This window comes from Notamacropus eugenii, chromosome 2, assembly GCF_028372415.1.
Source record: "Notamacropus eugenii isolate mMacEug1 chromosome 2, mMacEug1.pri_v2, whole genome shotgun sequence".
NCBI lineage: Eukaryota > Metazoa > Chordata > Mammalia > Diprotodontia > Macropodidae > Notamacropus > Notamacropus eugenii.
This window is the reverse complement of record NC_092873.1, coordinates 511332514-511350365: the sequence shown is the minus strand read 5'-3', so window position 1 is coordinate 511350365 and position 17852 is coordinate 511332514. Positions and strand designations below refer to the sequence as shown.

The following is a 17852-nucleotide window of genomic DNA, read 5'->3' as shown; positions in this document are numbered from 1 at the left end:
TACTTATGCAGGTGATCACATTTTGAGCACTGAGAAGTTAAGCACTTGCCCAGAATCTCATAGCCAATATGTGTTTGGAATGAGACTAAAGCTCAGGACTTCCTGGTTTTAAATCAGTTTGTCTCTCCCCCTTTCCTATTGCACATTGCTTCTCATAGATACATTATCCTAGCTTTTCTAAAATTCTATTTGGATCTTTAATACTTTTCTTGCTGATCTTGTTGATAAATTCATCTAAAACTAAAAAGCATACATTAAAGTCCTTAAAAACCCATTTCTTTGCTCTCTATTTATCCCTGTGGTTAAATTATTTTCCCTGTGGTATTTAGGTGCTATGCTATTTGGTGCTTATAAATTTAGTATTGATATTACTTCATTATCTCTAGTGAACTTCAGTGCAGACCCTCATCACCTCACTCCTTGATTACTGCAGTAGCCTGCTGGTGGGTCTGCCTGCTACAAGTTTCTCCCTACTCCAATCCATTCCCCACTCAGTCACTAAGGTGATTTTCTTAGAACTCAGATCTAAACATGTCACCCCTACTCAATAAGCTGTGGCTTCCTCTTGGCTCCAGGTGCAAATCCGAAATGCTCCATTTGGCATTCAAAGCCTGCGATGACCTAGCCCCCCCCACCTTTCCAGTCTTCTGACACCTTACTTCCTGACATGTCGTCTTTGATCTAGTGACACCGGTGTCCTAGCTAGTTCTCAAACAAGACACTTCATTACTTGACTCTGGGAATTTTCTCTAGCTGTCCCCCATGCCTGGGATGCTCTGCTCCAACTACTGATCTCTCTGGGTTCCTTTAAGTCCCAGCTAAAATCCCACCTTCTACAGGAGAACTTCCCTAACCCCTCTTAAGTCCAGGGCTTCCCTGTTTTAATTATTTCCTGTTTATCCTATAATATAGCTTGCTTTGTGTATATTTGTTTGCAGGTTGTCTACTCCATATGATTATAAACTCTTTGAGGGCAGGGACTGTCTTATGCCTCTTTTGGTATGCCCAGCACAGTGCCTGGCACTTCATTCATGTTTATTAAATTGAATTGAATTGGTTGGACACATATGAGGATGTCAGATACATAGCAATGTATTTGACATCTCCATGGAAAATGGTTTTTCTCTTTAAAACATGCCACCAACATAATAAGGTCAAAAATATAAAATATGTCATTTTTCAAGAACATAATCCAAGCCTATTATGGTTCTGTCTAGCCTTATGTCTATTATCATTAATCCTGAATAGAACCGAGTATGACTTTTCAAAAAATCATCTTTAGATGTTCACTATTACTTCAATAAAATTTTCTAGAATTTTGCCAGGAATTGAAGTTACATTTACTGACTTCAATTTTAAGCACAAACCCTAACTTCGCTTAAAAACTTTCTTCCTTCTTAAAACAATCTGAGCCATATTCCCTTGTCCAGCTTTTCAATAACTTTCCCCTTCTCAATGATCTTTCAAAAGAAGTCACTCATCACTATTACAGCTCATCTCTGTTCTAAATTTGTTGTAACTGGTTTCCTGAATTTCTTATGTAGTTATTCTTTCTGAATAAGTATTTTGTAAAATAGTCCAAATACAATGTTACTTCTGATTTTGTTCTTATTTATTTTCACCCAAATATTGCCTTTAATATTGTGGAACCAAACGACATGGAAGCATAGCAAGAACTGAAAAATCTGTAGCTCTCATCCCCTGCCTGGGAGATGACAAAAGCCTGGGCAGGGTGTGGAGAATGCGGGGAATGAATAGTCTATGATTGTCGATAATGCTTCTACTTTCACTACCTATTTTTGAATCTGATTAAATGCTCTGTGCTATATGTGAATATAAATGACCTGGTAGGTAAGACATGTATGGGAAGAATCACTGGGATGAGGACAAAATAAGCTATAATATTTAATTGGATAATTCAGACAGTCCCAAAACTCATATAAGAAAGCAACACTATCCATACAGGGATAAAGCCAAGGAGTTAGTGATGGAAAGTTGCTCTGAGAGTTTCAAAGGGACCCAGGAAGCTTAACAGAAACCTCAGAGTGCTCACATAATTACTGATGGACTTTTCTTATTTTTTACTGTCAGATTTCTATACTTTGTTGTTGATATTACATACTCTTTGTTCCACAATCAGGGATTTCAGGGGCAGAGAGTATTGATGAGGTGTGACTACCAGGGCTGATGCGATCTTACAGGATGATGAGATGCCTGGGATCCAAAGGAGGGCAGCTAGATGGGAAATGGATTATGAAAACAAGATATTGGCATTCTTTTTTGGAAATTATTTTTATTTATTTCATTAAATATTTCCCAATGACATGTAAAAGAATTTTTAAAAAATCATTTTTAAAAATCTTGAGTTCCAAATTCTCTCTTTTCCTCCTTGAGAAGGCAAGCACTTTGATTTCAGTTATGTGTGATGACATGCCAAACATATTTCCATATTAGCCATGTTGCAAAAGAAAACACAAACAAAAGAAAACAATAAAAATAAAGAAAGCTTTAAAAAGTATGCCTAAATCTATAGTCAGACTTCCTCAATTCTCTCTCTAGAGGTGGATAGCATTTTTCATCATGGGTTCTTTGAAATTGTCTTAGGTCATTATCTTGATCAAAGTAGCTAAGTTTTTAACAGTTGATTACGCTTACAATATTACTGTTATGGTAAAATGTTCTCCTGGTTCTGATCATTTCACTTTTCATGAATTCGTGTAAATCTTCCCAGGTTTTTCTTTTTAATGTTTCCCTTGAGTCTTGTATTTGAAAGTCAAATGTTCTATTCTGGTCTTATCATCAGGAATGCTAGAAAGTCCTCTATTTTATTAAATATCCATTTTTTCCCTTGAAGGAAATTTTGTTGGGTAGATTATTCTTGGTTGTGATTCCAGTTTTCCTGCCTTCTGGAACATCATATCTCAAGCCCTCTACTCCTAAGCATCTAAATATTGTGTGATCCTGACTGTGGCTCTATGATATTTGTATTACTTCTTTCTTGCTGCTTTAAATATTTTCTCTTTGATCAGGGAGCTCTAAAATTTGGCTATTAATATTCCTGGGAATTTTCATTTGGGGATTTCTTACAGATGGTGATTAACAGATTCTTTCAATATCTATTTTACCGTCTGCTTCTAGATACTGAGGCAGTTTTCCTTGTTAATTTCTTGATGGTGTAGCACCATCACATTTAAATGTCATAATATATTCATCCATTTCCCAGTTGATGGGCACCCCCTCTAATTCCTATTCTTTGCGATCTCAAAAGGAACTATAAATATTTTTATGCAGCCTTACCTTTTGTTTTGCTCAGGATTAATCTCTCCCTTAATCTATTTTAGTTTCCCTTAACCCCTTCCCCCCTTTCCTCTTTTTTCATTGTTGAGTTAAATATATTTCTGCACACACACAGCTGTAATATAGTATCCCTTTTTCTTTTGACCGGTTCAAATAAGGGTGAGGTTTAAGTGTCAGCTGCCCACCTCACCTCCTTTTCTGTATAGATATCTACTTGTATATCCTGATTATGCAAAATGATTTTCCCTCTTTCTCCACACCACATGTATCCCTCTTCTTCTCTTTCCATTCTTCTTTTAAGATCTTCGAGGCATAACAGAACCACTCTCAGGCATTGTCTAATTGGATTCTCTCTATGAAACCTTATGATGATAGGGTTCGGAGAGTACTCATGTATTGTCTCACATATTGGAATGTAAGCATTCTTGTTTAGTCTTGTTTAGTCCTTTATCTTTTCTCACTCATGTTTACCTTTTTATGTCTCTCTTGACTTCTATGTTTGTATTTTAAAGTTTCTCTGCAGCTCTGGTCTTTTCATCAGGAATACTTGGGATTCCTCTATTTCACTAAAGGTCCATTTTCTCCTCTGAAGCATTATGCTCAGTTTTGCTGGGTAAGTTATTCTTGGCTGTAAGCCCATATCCTTTGCTTTCTGGAATATCCTATTTCAAGTTCTCTGTCTCTTTATAGTGATGGCTGCTAAAGTATGTGTGATCCTTACTGAGGCTCCTTGATACTTGAATTCTTTCTTTCTGACTGTTTTGCAGTATTTTTTATTTGACCTGGAAACTCTAGATTTTGGCTATAGAACTTTCTGAGAGTTTTCACTTGGGGGTATTTTTCAAGGACTTATTGGTAAATTTTTTCTATTTCCACCTTGCCCTCTGGTTCTAAAAGATCTAGATGGGTTTCTTTTAACATTTCTTGAAATAAGATATCTAGAACTCTGATTGTAGTGTTCAGCTATTTCAATGATTTTTAAATTTTCCCCTATGATTTGTTTTCCTTCTTGGTTTTGCTATGAGATAACTTATGTTTTCTTCTATTTTTTCAGCTTTTGGACTGGGTTTTAATATTTCTTGTTGCTTCATGGAGTCATTGACTTCTCCTTGGCTCATCTGAACTTTTAGGGAATTTGTAGCTTGAACAAGGTTTTATTTCTCCTGTGCCAGGCAAATAATCTTCTTTCCAATTCTTGCTTCCATAGGTCTCATTTATTTTCCATTTTTTTCTTTAAGCATTTTCATTTCTTTTATAAAAATATTTTAAACTCATTTTGAAAAAAAGTTTTGCTTAATTTCTTCCCAGAATTCTAGCTGAGTTTGTGTCCAATCTATGTTTTTCTCTGTGGGAATGCCCATAGATGTTTTGGAGTTATTCTCCTGCATTTGTGTCTTGAGCATCCCTGCCACATAATGGCTCATTATGGTAGGGTTTTTTGCTCGGTCATTCTTCCAGGCTACTTCCTGATTTTGGATTTGATGTTGAGCTCTACTTCTAGAGGGAAAGTCTGGGCTGTTCCTCTTGCTCTTTTCTTGGGACTCTTGAATGTGACATTACTCCAGGATAGTGGGGATAGTCTGGGGACTTGTAAGCTTTCAGTGCTCCCTAAATGACCTGAAGTTATATCTAATTATTGTCTTTTTTAACTCCCCACCTCCATCCCTGTCTGAGCTCTACAAGTTCCTCACCTGAGTTTGGGTATGAGCAAGAGTAGACTGTTGCTGGACTCTGACCCATCAGTCAACTGGAAAACTCTGTTGGCTCAGAACAGCAGAATTGTAGGCTCCCCTTTGGTATGGGATTCTCATCTTAATTATTCCTCTTAAGCCTAAGCTAGACATTGGAAATGAGACCCTGCTTTCTGCCTGAGGTCTGAATCACACCTCTACTGCCGATGCTGCTTTCTGAACTTCCTCCTAGAATCTCCACCTAGAAGTACCTAGAACCTCCCTTTCTAGGAACCCCACCATCTTATGCAGGTCCCTTTTTCACTCCACCCTGGATCTGTGACCTGGGACTGGGCAGCGAGTGACAAAGCTGCCAATTGGCACCTATCCTTGTTTCAGTGTCCCCAGTGTGGGTCTGGGGGTGCCCTTTGTATGAGTCTGAGACCTACTCTTCCTGTTCTGTACATCTTCTCCCTGGGCTCTTCTCCAGACTAAACACTCTCAGTTCCTTCAGCCTCATAATGGCATAGACTCAAGGCCCTTCACCATTCTAGTTGGTTTCCTTTGGATCTCTAGCTTATCAATGTCAAATGGCAGTGCCCAGAACTGAATGAAATAGTCCAGATGTGATTGGACAGGGGCAGGATTCATTAAGACTATCATCAAAGTCTTGAAGAGTGATCATTTGAGATGAGGAAATAATAATAACTGTACTTTATTTATCACTTTGACATCTTCAAAGCACATAGTATACATTACTTTTATACTAGAGCTCTTTGTTGTATCATAAGATCTTAGGTATCTAAATTGGTTCATTGGTCATCTAGCCAAACCTATACCTGAAAAAGAAGTCCCTTTATAACATACCTAACAAGGGGACATTTAATATTCAGTTAAAGGAAACCAATTTCCTCCCAATTTAGCCATTGTACTTCCAGATAACTTTCTTTGTTAGCACATTTCTTCATAGCACCTTGACGTACCTGGGAGTCTCATCTTCTTACTCAGTTTTAATCATCTGTGTGCAGGTCCAGAGGCTCCACCTAGAAGAGGAAAATGACAGCAATTGGTGGGAGGAAAGGGGGGAAACTACTTTGCATGGTGAGATGTTAAAAATTGGTTGACCATGACTGTTATCTTTAATGATGATGCGAAAATCAGAAGCCAAGCTTTGCATTGTTCTGAGGCTATTCTCCCTATTCTCACTCAAACTGACAGATTGGGTTCCCAGAGAAAGACTAGGTAAGCCCTGAAGGATGAGAGAGTTGTCTTTTCTCATGCTATAGTTCACAAGCCCCCAGAAATGTGCTTTTCTTCATGTTTTCTTTTTTTTGCTCTATGAGCCAGTCAGCCAGACTTAGCCTTTTAGAAACAAGTATAACCCATCCCAAACGTTCACACGGACTATCTGTGCCCAATCTGTGGTAGAACATTCCAAGCTCAGATTGGTCTGATCAGCCACAATCAGACACATTGAAATGTGACTCTAGAATAGTGATGTTACTTTATTACTCTTTGAGAACAACCAACCAACAACCAATTACTGTATTTACGAGTAGTTTAGTAAATACTACTAGTCGTATAGTAGTATATGACTAGTAGTATAGTAAATATAGTACTAGTAGTATACTGTGGTATAGCTGATACAAAGCATTCCCCTCTGAAAGTCTATAACACATTTACTTACCAGCATAGATAGAATCTAGGATTACTACAATGGTTTAGTCCAGAGTCCAGGGTATTTACTACAATGGTAGGAATGAATCAAAATACTAGGCAACACTGAGGCAATGCTATAGATAGAATGCTGTACTTGACATCAGAAGGAATGAATTCAAATCTAAACTCAGACATATTCTGGCTTTGTGATCCTGGACAATGTATCTGCTTTTCTTACAGCCTCTAGAATTTGTCATTTTCCTTTTTTTGGTCAACTTTGTCAATTTGCCTTTTTTTTTGCTTCAGCTAAAGCATAATTGATTTCACTCCCACTTTGTATTTTAGCTATGTGTGCAGCTTTCTGTTTCAAGTGTGTTTCTTGTATAGAACATATTATTGTATTCTGTGTTCTAATACATTTTTCTCTGTTCTTCTGTTTTATGGGTGAGTTCATGCTACTCCCATTCACAGTTATCATTGTTAATTGGGTATTTCTCTCCACCCTATTCTCTCTTTTTTTTTTCTTTTTTAAAAAATTTTGTTAATAATTTTTATTTACATTGCTATCACTTTCCAATGTGACTTCATTATCTCCTTTCCCTTCCAAATAGGGCCTTTCTCTATTACGAAGAATTGCAGTTAAGAAAAGCAATTCATCATAGCCACATCTGAAAAAAGCATGCTTCATTCTATACTCATAGTCTACTACTTCTGCCAAGAGGTGGGAGACACGCTAGAACTATTTTAAAAGAACAGTACAAAATCATTCTAGACCATTATCTTCATCTCATCTTCCTGAGTTCAAATCTGGCCTCGGACACTTATTAGCTGTGTGACCCTGGGCAAGACATTTGACCATGTTTGCCTTTGTTCCTCATCTGTAAAATGGGCTGGAGAAGGAAATGGCAAACCACGCCAGTATCTTTGCCAAGAAAATCCCAGATAGGTTCACGAAGAGTCAGACAAGACTAAAACAACTCAATAACAACAAAATCTATTTCCATCTTTGTGGATGGACAAAAAAACAGAGGTGCTTATAGTATTAAGCAAGTCATAAAATTGTTTTTACTAATTTGGTTTTGGAATGTACTGACTTTAATTTAGCAGATTTATGTTTATTAGGTAACAGTGGTATTAAAATTAATCATAAACTTTGCATATAGGGTTATAGAATTGGAGCCAAAAAAGACCTTGGAGGCTCTTTAACCCTATTCTCTTATATATTTCCTTCTCTTTGTTTCATACCTATTCTTCATAAAGAAAAAGAGGACAATGAGAAACAAGGAGTGAGTTCAGTACTAATGCTATAGATCTGGTGTAATGTGCTTCTGTTCCCCTGCCGCTCTTCAGCTTTTCTCACTCAGAGCCCAATAACAAATTTTTATACTTTCTTTTAAGTCCTTCTTTCAATTCCACTCTCCTTACTTAGTTTTGTTTGTCTAATCATTCTCTTAAACTACCTTCCCTCTAATTCTCTCTTTTTCCTTCTCCCCTTACCTCTTGTGTCCCTGTGTTAAATGTATTTCTATACTCCACTTTGTATGTATATTTCTCCCTCTTTTGACCAGTGCAGATAAAAATAGATTCAGATGTCGCTCATTCTTCTAACAACCTGTTCCTCCTTATATAGACTTTTATCTGTGTATCCAAATTATATGAAATAATTTTTCCAGTCCTTCCTATCCCTTGTCCCTTTACCTTCAGTGTATTCCTCTTTCCCTTCCCTTCCACACTTCTTTTAAGCATAAGAGAACCACTCCCAGGGCCTTTGTCTAATTAGACACTCTCTATGACCCCTAATAATGATAGACATCTTAAAGGATACATGTATCATCTTCCCATATTAGAATGTAAATAGTTTATCTTTACCTAGTCCCTCATGATGGCTTGCTCATTGCTCGTGTCTACCTTTATGTTTCTCTTGACTCCTATGTTTATATTTCAAAGTTTCTACTCAGTTCTGATCTTTTTATCAGGAATGTTTGGCAATCCTCTATTTCATTAAAAGTTAAATTTCCCCCCTTTGTGAAGGGTAATCAAATTTCTGCTGGGTAAGTTATTATTGGCTGTAAGCCTGACTAGGAATATTATATTCTAAACTCTCTGCCAGTTTATCGTGGTAGCCACTAAATTGAATATGATCCCTAAATGTGACTCCTTTGTACTAAAATTGTCTTGGGCTCCTTGTCATATTTTTTCTTTGACCTTGAGGCTCTGGATTTTGGTTATTATATTACTGGAAGTTTTCACTTTGGATTTTTCTTCAGGAGATGGCCTAGTGGGTTTTTTCTATTTCTACTTTGCCCTCTGATTCTGAGAGATCTGGATAGTTTCACGATTTCTTGAAATGTGGCATCTAGGCTCTTCTTTGGTCTTTTCTTTGTTTGTCCAGTGTTTCTTAAATAATCTGTCTTTAATCTGCTTTCTAAGACAGTTGTTTTTGCTCTGACATACCTTAGATTTTTTTCTATTTTTTTCCAGCCCTTTGGCTTTGTTTTAATATCTTTTTGTCTCACGGTGTATTTAGTTTCTATTTGGTTTATTCTAATTTTCAGGGAGTTATTTTTTTTAAATAAGGTTTTATACCTCTTGTTCTAAACTGTTCTCTTCCTGAAACTTTCTTCCATAACACTGTTGTTTGATTTTCAAAATAATTTTTAATTCTTAAAAAACAAAAGCAAACAAACAAAAACCCTTTTGTTTCATTTCTTCCAGAAATTCTAGTTGAACTTGTGTATAAGCTGTTTTTTCCTTAGAGGTTTTACTTATGGATATTTTGAAGTCATTCTCTTCCTTCCTTCCTTCCTTCCTTCCTTCCTTCCTTCCTTCCTTCCTTCCTTCCTTCCTTCCTTCCTTCCTTCCTTCCTGCAGGGTCTCTTCCCAAGGGGAATGCAAATTTTAATCTCTGAAACTTTTTTGTGGTCATTTTTTTATATTAAAGACTAGCTTTAACCCAAATCACTCTGGTTCCAGACCAGAGTGGTCATTGTTTGGGTACTGATTGGCTCAAAATGAATGTAAATAACAATTATTTCTGTTTTTGCCAGAAACCCTGAGGGTCTTCCCCTCCTGTATTTATTTTTTTTTTTAAAAAGATCATTCTTTGCTCCATTTTTATTAAGACCTTTATCACTAAATATGCACTGCTTCAGTCAAACTGAGACCTGTTAAAGACCTTAACTTGAAAAAGTCAAGTTCCCTCACTGCATTCTGGGACATCTCCAGTTGTCTTGATCCATATCTGACCATTCCATGACTACTTCTTAAACAGGCCTATTCACTCCATGGATGTTACCTTCCTCAAAGTAAGCCAAAAGGCCTAGCCTAAAAAGGCCTATCTTTGCATCTTGGCCATCTCCAGTCATCCTGATGAATATCTGGTCACTGAACCCAGATGACTCCAGAGGAGAATGTGAGGCCGGTGACTTTGCATAGCCCTCTCTCCCTTAAATCCAGTTCATTTGCATGTCATGGCATCCCTGATGTGATGGTCCTCTTTGAGAACGAAGGACAGACAACAGCAGCAGAAATTCTGCCACCTGAGTACCTTTTGTGATGAGTTTTTTTGTGTGTGTATGTGTGTTTGCTGGCTCATCTTTCTAGTCTACTTCATGACTTTTGACTCTATGTTAGGGCCAAACCTTGTACACTTCTGAGGAGAATTCTGAGCTGAAGTTTTGTCCTCTTGAGTACTTCTGCTGCTTTCTTGGAGATATTCAGTTTTGTGTTATTCCAGGATCTCAGGAACAACTTAGTCTGGGGACTTCCAAGTTTTCATGTGGCGTGATCCAGAGAAACATCTGATCACTGCTCTCCTGGTCTGAGTTGTGCAAATTCCTGACCTGGGTTTGGATCTGCACAATACTTCTGTTGGCTTGCTCCTGGTTAGATGTTTCAGTAGACTACTGCTAAAATCAGATACTAATAGCCAGGCATATGATTTTATAGATTCAGAATGATGGAACTGTAAGTTCACACTTGATCTGAGATTCCTGCCCTTATTGTTCTACTATAGGCATCGAACTGGGCTGGATGATGGAACTGAGATACTCTGTAGCTCCTGGGTCAGAACAAAGCTACTCGTAAACTCTACTTGTTCTTCACTCAGTATATCCCCCCTTCCCCCTCATTGCTTCTAACCCTGGCACTCCACTCCTAAATTCATGTTTTTTCCTCAGTCTGTCCTGGATCTGTGACACGGACTTGGGTGGTGAATGTACAAGGTCAGGGTTCACCTGTGATGTCTTCTTGCTTTGGTTCATTACCTTGGCCCTCTTTCAGTTCATATGTGCTGTAATGTTCTGTGGGTTAGCCTTTGGCCAAATCTCATACCAAGTGTCCACAGACCTTTCTGTCTCCCTGCCTTTACCAGTGCTGGAAAAATGATTCACTGTGACTTTTTTTATCTTAGATTTCTTGATTATGACTGTTTCTATATTTCCTAGGAGGGATTATGTTGCAGGGGCTCTATATTTCTTGCTCTTCTACCATCATGGCTCCATGAGGGATCATCTTTACAATAGCTTGCTACTTGTTTCCCCACTTAAAGTCTCTCTCCACTTCAATTCATCCTCTACTCAGCTGACAAAGTGATCTTTCTGAAGTATCATTTTGACTACATCACCTCCATGTTCAGTGCACCCAAGTGGACATGTATCACCTATAGGATCAGGGGTGAAGTCCTCTCTTTAGCATAAAACTTTCCAAAACCTATCCCTTTGCTACTTTTCCAGTCTTCTTATGCTTAACTCCCATCTATACCCTTTTGATCCAGCTACATGGTCTACTTGCTGCTCCTTACACAGCATTCTCCATCTCCTGCTTCTATGACTTGGTCCCCATGGCTGGAATGTTCTCCCTCCTCATGTCCACCTCTTAGAATCACCGACTTCCTTCAAGCTTCAACCCAGACCCAAAGCCAGAGGCCTCTTCTAGTCCCCTCAGATGCTACTGATTTTCCCCTTCAGATTACCTTCCATTCGCTGTGTATATATATTGTATATGCCTAGCTGTTTATATGTTGTCTTGCAATTAGAATGTGAGCTCCTTGAGGATAGGCATTACTTTCTCCTTTATTTGTATCCTCAGCTCTTAGCAGGGTGCATGGCACAGAGTAAGTGATTATTATATGTTTTTTGACTGACTCATTGACTTAATGGGTGAACAGTAATAGCCTGATTTAGAGCTTCTATCTTCTCAGTGAAGTAGGAGACCAGGTCCTCTCCTAAAAAGGAAGGTGAAGAGATGGTTTAGGTAACTTGAAAAAACCCCAAGATTTGGGACAGCTATAGGTAGCATAAGAAATCATCTCTCCAACCAATCTTTACTTGCAAGTAAAGAAACTGACCCAGAGAGAAGATATTTGCCCAAAGTCACATGGGTAATATCTAGAAGAACCAGGATCTAGTCATCTCCTTTGACTCTACCTCTTCTTTCTTTTAAAATATACTGCCATTTAATTGTTCTTGGCTGTCTTCCTGAATGAATCACAACTCCTCTGAAGTTGATCTGTAATAGCTTGATTTTTTTTAATGCTTCTGAGAGGTAATTTTCCAGATGTTATTGTCTCAGAGAAATAATTTGTTCTTTTCTTATTTTGGGTCCCCATTTGTGTTTGAATAATGAGTCCAATGTGAGAAAGGCATAGTGTAATTATCAGGACATTTGCATTCAAAAAGACCTATATTGAATTCCTGCCTTTGACCTAAACTAACTGGGTGCTTCCGGCCCCAGGAACCCTCTAAGATTTTAAGTTACAGACAAGTTGCAGAATCTGCAGAAATTAGCAGGAATTCACCATTCTGATGAAATCACATGTCTAGATCAAAAGAAACATAGTCCAGTGGTAAGACCCTTTGGGGGAAACGAGGGTGTGGGTCACTAACTTTTGTTGTACCAATGTCTCCTTTTCTTAATCTGTTTTCTGCTTCTGTTGTCCTCCCCATGGAAAATAATTGCAAAATATGGGGATTCACATTATTCTTTTCATGTCACTCTTTTTCCTTGGCCAAAGTCCCACTTATTTTCCCACTTTAAAAATGACAACCCATGTTTCACAGATCTCTGGAAAAAGTAATGGGTTGCATGTTTCCTGACCATATTTTCATAAGTGAGTTGGTAAATGAATGAATGAGCACTTTAAAACATTCTGGCAGCCCTCTAATGAAAAGTGGTCTTGTAAATTAATGAACTATGCAAAGATAACTTAGTTGGGCAGAGATCTAAGTCTGGAAGTATGCTGATGTGCCAAAATTAGACAGGTAGGGCACACCCTACCTGCGAGGGGGAATGGTGCTGTGCTCATACACTCGAGCTGGTGCTCATTATTCATTCATAATAATAGGAGCTGATATTGACATAACACTTTAAAGTTTGTAAGGTACTTTATGTACATCACTTTCTCACATCAATCCTGCAGTATAGATACTAAGGAAATAGTCTAGAAAGAAATGAAATGACTTGCTCACAGTAACTCCCAATCAGTAGCGTCAGTCTTAATGGGTTTCACAGAATCTCAAAGTTGAAAGAGACCTTAAAAATGATCTAGTACCAATCCCTTCTACAGTATTTCTGATACATGGCTACCCATCCTCTCCCTGAAAGCCTCCTGTGATGAGGCACCTGCTGTCTACCCTGGCAACCCATCTCACTTGGAATAGCTCTTATTCTTAGGATTTTTCCTTTTTGTTGTTGTTGTTGTTCAGTTGTGTCCAACTCTGTGTAACCCCATGGACGTTGTCCACAGGGTTCTCTTGGCAAAGATACTGTGGTAGTTTGCCATTTCCTTCTCCAGTATCTCCCATTTTACAGATGAACTGAGGCAAATGAGGTGAAGTGACTTGGCCAAGGTCACACAACTAGTAAGTGTCTGAGGCCACATTTGAACTTAGATCTTCCTGACTCCAGGTCCAGTGCTCTATCCACTGTAGCACTTAGCTGCCCCTGTTTTTCCTTATATCATACCTAAATGTGCCCTCCCCCATTGCTCCCGTTTCTTCCTTCTGGAGCTAAACAGAACAAGGCTCATCCTTCCTTTACATGACAGTCCTTCAAATACAAGATGACATCTATCATAACCCTTTTCCAAGTTAAACACCCCCGGTTCCTTCAATACGACCATTAATTTCTTTCCCATCCATGCTCCATTTTGTTCACATCTGTCCTTATTCAATCCTTTAATTTAAGTGCACAGAAGGAAGACTTCACTCCACCTGTCTCTCTCATATCCTTGATTTTGTTTTGCGGTAGCACCATTCCCTAGATCTCACACCTCCAGACCACATAATGGGACACAGCATGCCACAGAGGGGATCCCCAAACCATGGACCATACTGAACACTTGGAGATCCAATAGATCCTCACTCTCTCTGCCTCCTCACATTACCTTGTATTTATCTGTGATTTGTGAACATGTTGCAGGCTTCCAATAGCATGCAAGTTCCTTGAGGACATGAACTGTTCAGTTTTGGGGATAGTACATAGAGCACCAACACTGGTGTTAGGAAAACCTCAATTCAAGTCCAGCCATTGACACATCCTAGCTGTGTGGCTCCGGGAAGATCACTTAGCTTATGGGAACCCTGGGTAATTTTTTTTCAGATTTTAAGTTACTAAACAGGAGTTTCCACATGAGGAGTTCCTTATATGGATGAAATCATAGGTTCAGACCAATAAATCCCCAGTATGGAGTTCAGTAATTTACGCATAGATTCATTTAAAAGTGTTTTTATAATGTAATTTAACTAAATTGAATTATAGAGAGGTCAAAGGTAAAATAGTGATTCTTCTCCTTTTCAGGTCCCTCTGTGTGATTCTGAAGGCTCTCCTTTGCAGAGTGGAATCTCTTCCCGTCTTCTGCTTCTCTAGGGGACCCAGATGGTTGTGCTTGTGTATTAAGAGAAGGAACTAAAGTTTTAAGAAACATCATCACTGCCATTTCAAGGATTTGGATGCTGCAGTGGGGACTCTGATTTAAAATTAAGCTAAAATGTCCCTGTAGCTTCCTCTTCCAAAAAAAGGGTTCTTGGGAGGATGTGACCAATCTCTCAACCAACTGTCTGAATCATGCATTTGGGGGTTACTAGTAACTCTGCTGTGGTTGGAAATAGTAGAAAGAGCTTAGAGCTTGGCACCAGAAGATGGGAGTTCGAATCTTAGCTCTACCATTTCATTGTGTGACCCTGGCTATGTTATTTAACTTCTCTGCACCTCAGGCTCCTCATTTCCAAAATACGAATAATATTTATACTTCGTGAACTCTGGGGGAAGAAATTTCTTTGTATATTTTATCAAAGAATAGTCAAGCCCATATGGCTTCCAATTGTCTGCATGTACCATCTCTGCATACCCACACAGGATACCTCTCATAGAGGGTACTCATGTATCTCCTGGAAACTTTAGCTGTTTTCAAAACTCCACTCAGGAGCTTAGTCCCACTAGAAGTCTTCCCTGATCTCTATAGTTGTTGATCAAAAAGCATTTATGAAGTATGTGCTATATGCCAGGCACTGTGCTGAGCTCTTGGGATACGAAGAAAGGCAAAAACACAGCTCTTACCATCACAGAATTTATATTCTAATAGAGATAAGCGAATAACTATGTGTATGTAAAATATGTACAGAGTAGATGGAAGGTGCGCTCCAGGGGAGGCATTAGCACTTGGGGGACCAGGAAAAGGATCCTATAGAAGGGAGAATTTGAGCTGAGTATTGAAGAAAGCCAGAGAAGCAAAGGGGTGGCACAGTATGAAGGGGGAGAGTATCCCAAGCATGAGAGGCAGCAAATGCAGAGGTTTGTATCTATATCCCGAGTGCTTAGCACAGGGCTTGACACCTACCATAGCAGGTGCTTAATAAATGCTTGTGGGCTGGCTGAGAAGATCAGGAGATAGAATGTCACCTGTGAGGAGTAGCAAATAGGATAGATAACTGGTTCATAGAGTATGTGCAAAGGAGGAAAGCAGTAAAGTATAAAAAGATTGGAAAGGTAGGAAGGGGCCAGGCTGTGAAGGGCTTCGAATGCTAAATGAAGGAATTTAAATTGGATCCTGGAAGTCAGAAGGAACCCCTGGAATGGATTGAGTTGTGAGGTGACATGGTCAAACAGAAAAATCACTTTGGGCACAGAAAGACGGATTGGAGTGGGGAGAGACTTCATCAATTAAAGAATCAGCTAGAAGGACCAACAAGGAGATCAATTAGATGAATATTGCAATGGTCCAGGCAGTGGATGATGAGAGCCCATGCTAGGACTGGGGCTAGGTGAGTGAAGAGAAGGGGATGTGTACAAGACAGGTTGTAAAGGTAGAAATGACAGTTTGACAACAGATTGGATTGTGAAGTGAGTGCAGGAAAGGGGTTGATGATGTTGTCTAGGAGGATGGGGGGATGATGGCGCTCTTGACAGTAATAGAGATGTTTGGAAGAGGGAAGGGTTTGGGGGGGGCAAAGATAATGAGGTTTGTTTTGAACATGGTAAGTTTGAGATGCCTAAAGGATACCCAGTTCAAGTCAGCCAATGCACAAGCATTTATTAAGTATCTACTAAGTGGCAGACACTGTGCTAAGTGTGGGGTTACAAAAAAAAGGAGGCAAAAAAGTCAGTACCTGGACTCAGTCGAGCTCTCATGTAGGAGACAGTATATAAAGCTATGTACAAATGAAATATAGACAGGATAAAGTAGAGATAATAACCAGAGGAAAGGGACTAGCACTGAGGGGAGTCAGGAAAAACTTCCTGTAGAAGATGATATTCTGAGACCTGAAGGAAGCTAGGGAAGCCAGGAGACCAAGCTAAGGAGAAAGAGCACTCCAAGGATTTGGAACAGCAAGTAATAATGGATAAAGTATCTCGTTTGAGGAACAGAAAGGAGTCCAGGGTTACTGGGTCAAAAAGTGTGTGAGGGTAGAGAACAAAGTATAAGAAGACCGGGAAGGTGGGAGGGGATCAGGTTTGGGCAGGGCTTTGAATGCCAAACAAATAATTTTATATTAGATCCTAGAGGTGATAGGGAGCCACTGGATGTTCATTGAATGAGAGGGTGTGTGTGGTATGATCAAACCGTTGCTTTAGGAAGATCACTTTGGCAGCTGAGTGAAGGATGGACACTTGAAACAGGGATACCAATCAAACTTTTGTACCAGTCTAGGCACAAGGTCATAAGGACTTACACCAGAGCGGTGTCAGTATCAAAAGAGAGATGGGAGGGTACACAAGAGATGCCATGAAGGCAAAATCAACAGGTTTTGGCAACAGATTGGATATTGGGGGTGAGAGAAAATGAGGAGTTGTGGATGAAACCTAGGTTTCAAGCCTAGCTGACTGAGAGGATGGTGGTACCCTCACTAGTAATAGGGCAGTCAGGAAGAGAGGAGAGTTTGCAGAGGAAAGATAATTACCTCTGTTTTGGACATGGCGAGTTTGAGGACTCTACTGGACACCCAGTTTGAGATGTGCAAAAGACAGTTGGAAATGTGAATCTGGAGATTAGGACTGGGTAGGTAGATGTGAGAATCATGAGCGTAGAAATGATAACTAAATCCATGGAATTTGATGAGATTATCAAGTGAAACAGTATAGAGAGAGGAGGGTTCGGGAAAGAGCCCTGGGGGACACCCATGGGTAGCAAGCATGGCCTAAATGAAAATCCAGCAGAGGAGATGGAGGAATGGTCAGAGAGGTAGGAGGAGACACAGGAGAGAGTGGTGCTCTGAAAACCTAGAGAGAAAGGAATATTAAGGAGAATATGGTGATTGATATTGTCAAAGGCTGCAGAGAGGTCAAGAAGGATGAGCACTGAGAAAAGGTCATTAGATTTGGCAATTAAGAACTCATTGGTAACTCTGGAAAGAATGCCTGCTGTTAAGCTGTGAAGTCAAAAGTCAGCCTGTTAGGAAAGGATGAGAAGAAGTTAAATGGAGGTATCAATTGTAGATGGCCTTCTTAAGGAGTTTAGCTACATAAGGGAACAAAGATATTGGGTGATAAGAGTTGAGCCACACACATAAGGGAGTAAAAATATGGGGTGATAGATAGTGGACACGGACAGATCAAGTGAGGGCTGTTTTTCTGAGAATTGTCCAAAAGGCAAGACTATAGCTCAAAAAAAGACCCTAGAGTTGAGTGTGTAGATATGGAAATCAACTCAAAAGATAATTGAACCCTTTGGAGCTGATCGAAATAGTCAAGCAAAATATTATAGAAGAAGAAGAGAAGAAGCCTCAGTAT

At 39.2% G+C, this 17852-nt stretch overlaps 1 long non-coding RNA gene across 5 annotated transcripts in view; it reads right to left on the bottom strand.

Moving 5' to 3' along the window:
• The window catches only part of LOC140530121 (uncharacterized), a 73457-nt gene that overhangs the window by 39553 nt on the left and 16052 nt on the right, over positions 1-17852 (bottom strand). For 2 of the 5 annotated variants that reach the window (XR_011975804.1, XR_011975807.1), the window contains exon 3: positions 5951-6010. This is a non-coding gene — a long non-coding RNA (uncharacterized lncRNA). Of the gene's footprint in view, positions 1-2275; positions 6011-17852 lie in introns of those variants that run through there. The other 3 variants (XR_011975803.1, XR_011975806.1, XR_011975805.1) reach the window with 2 other exon arrangements.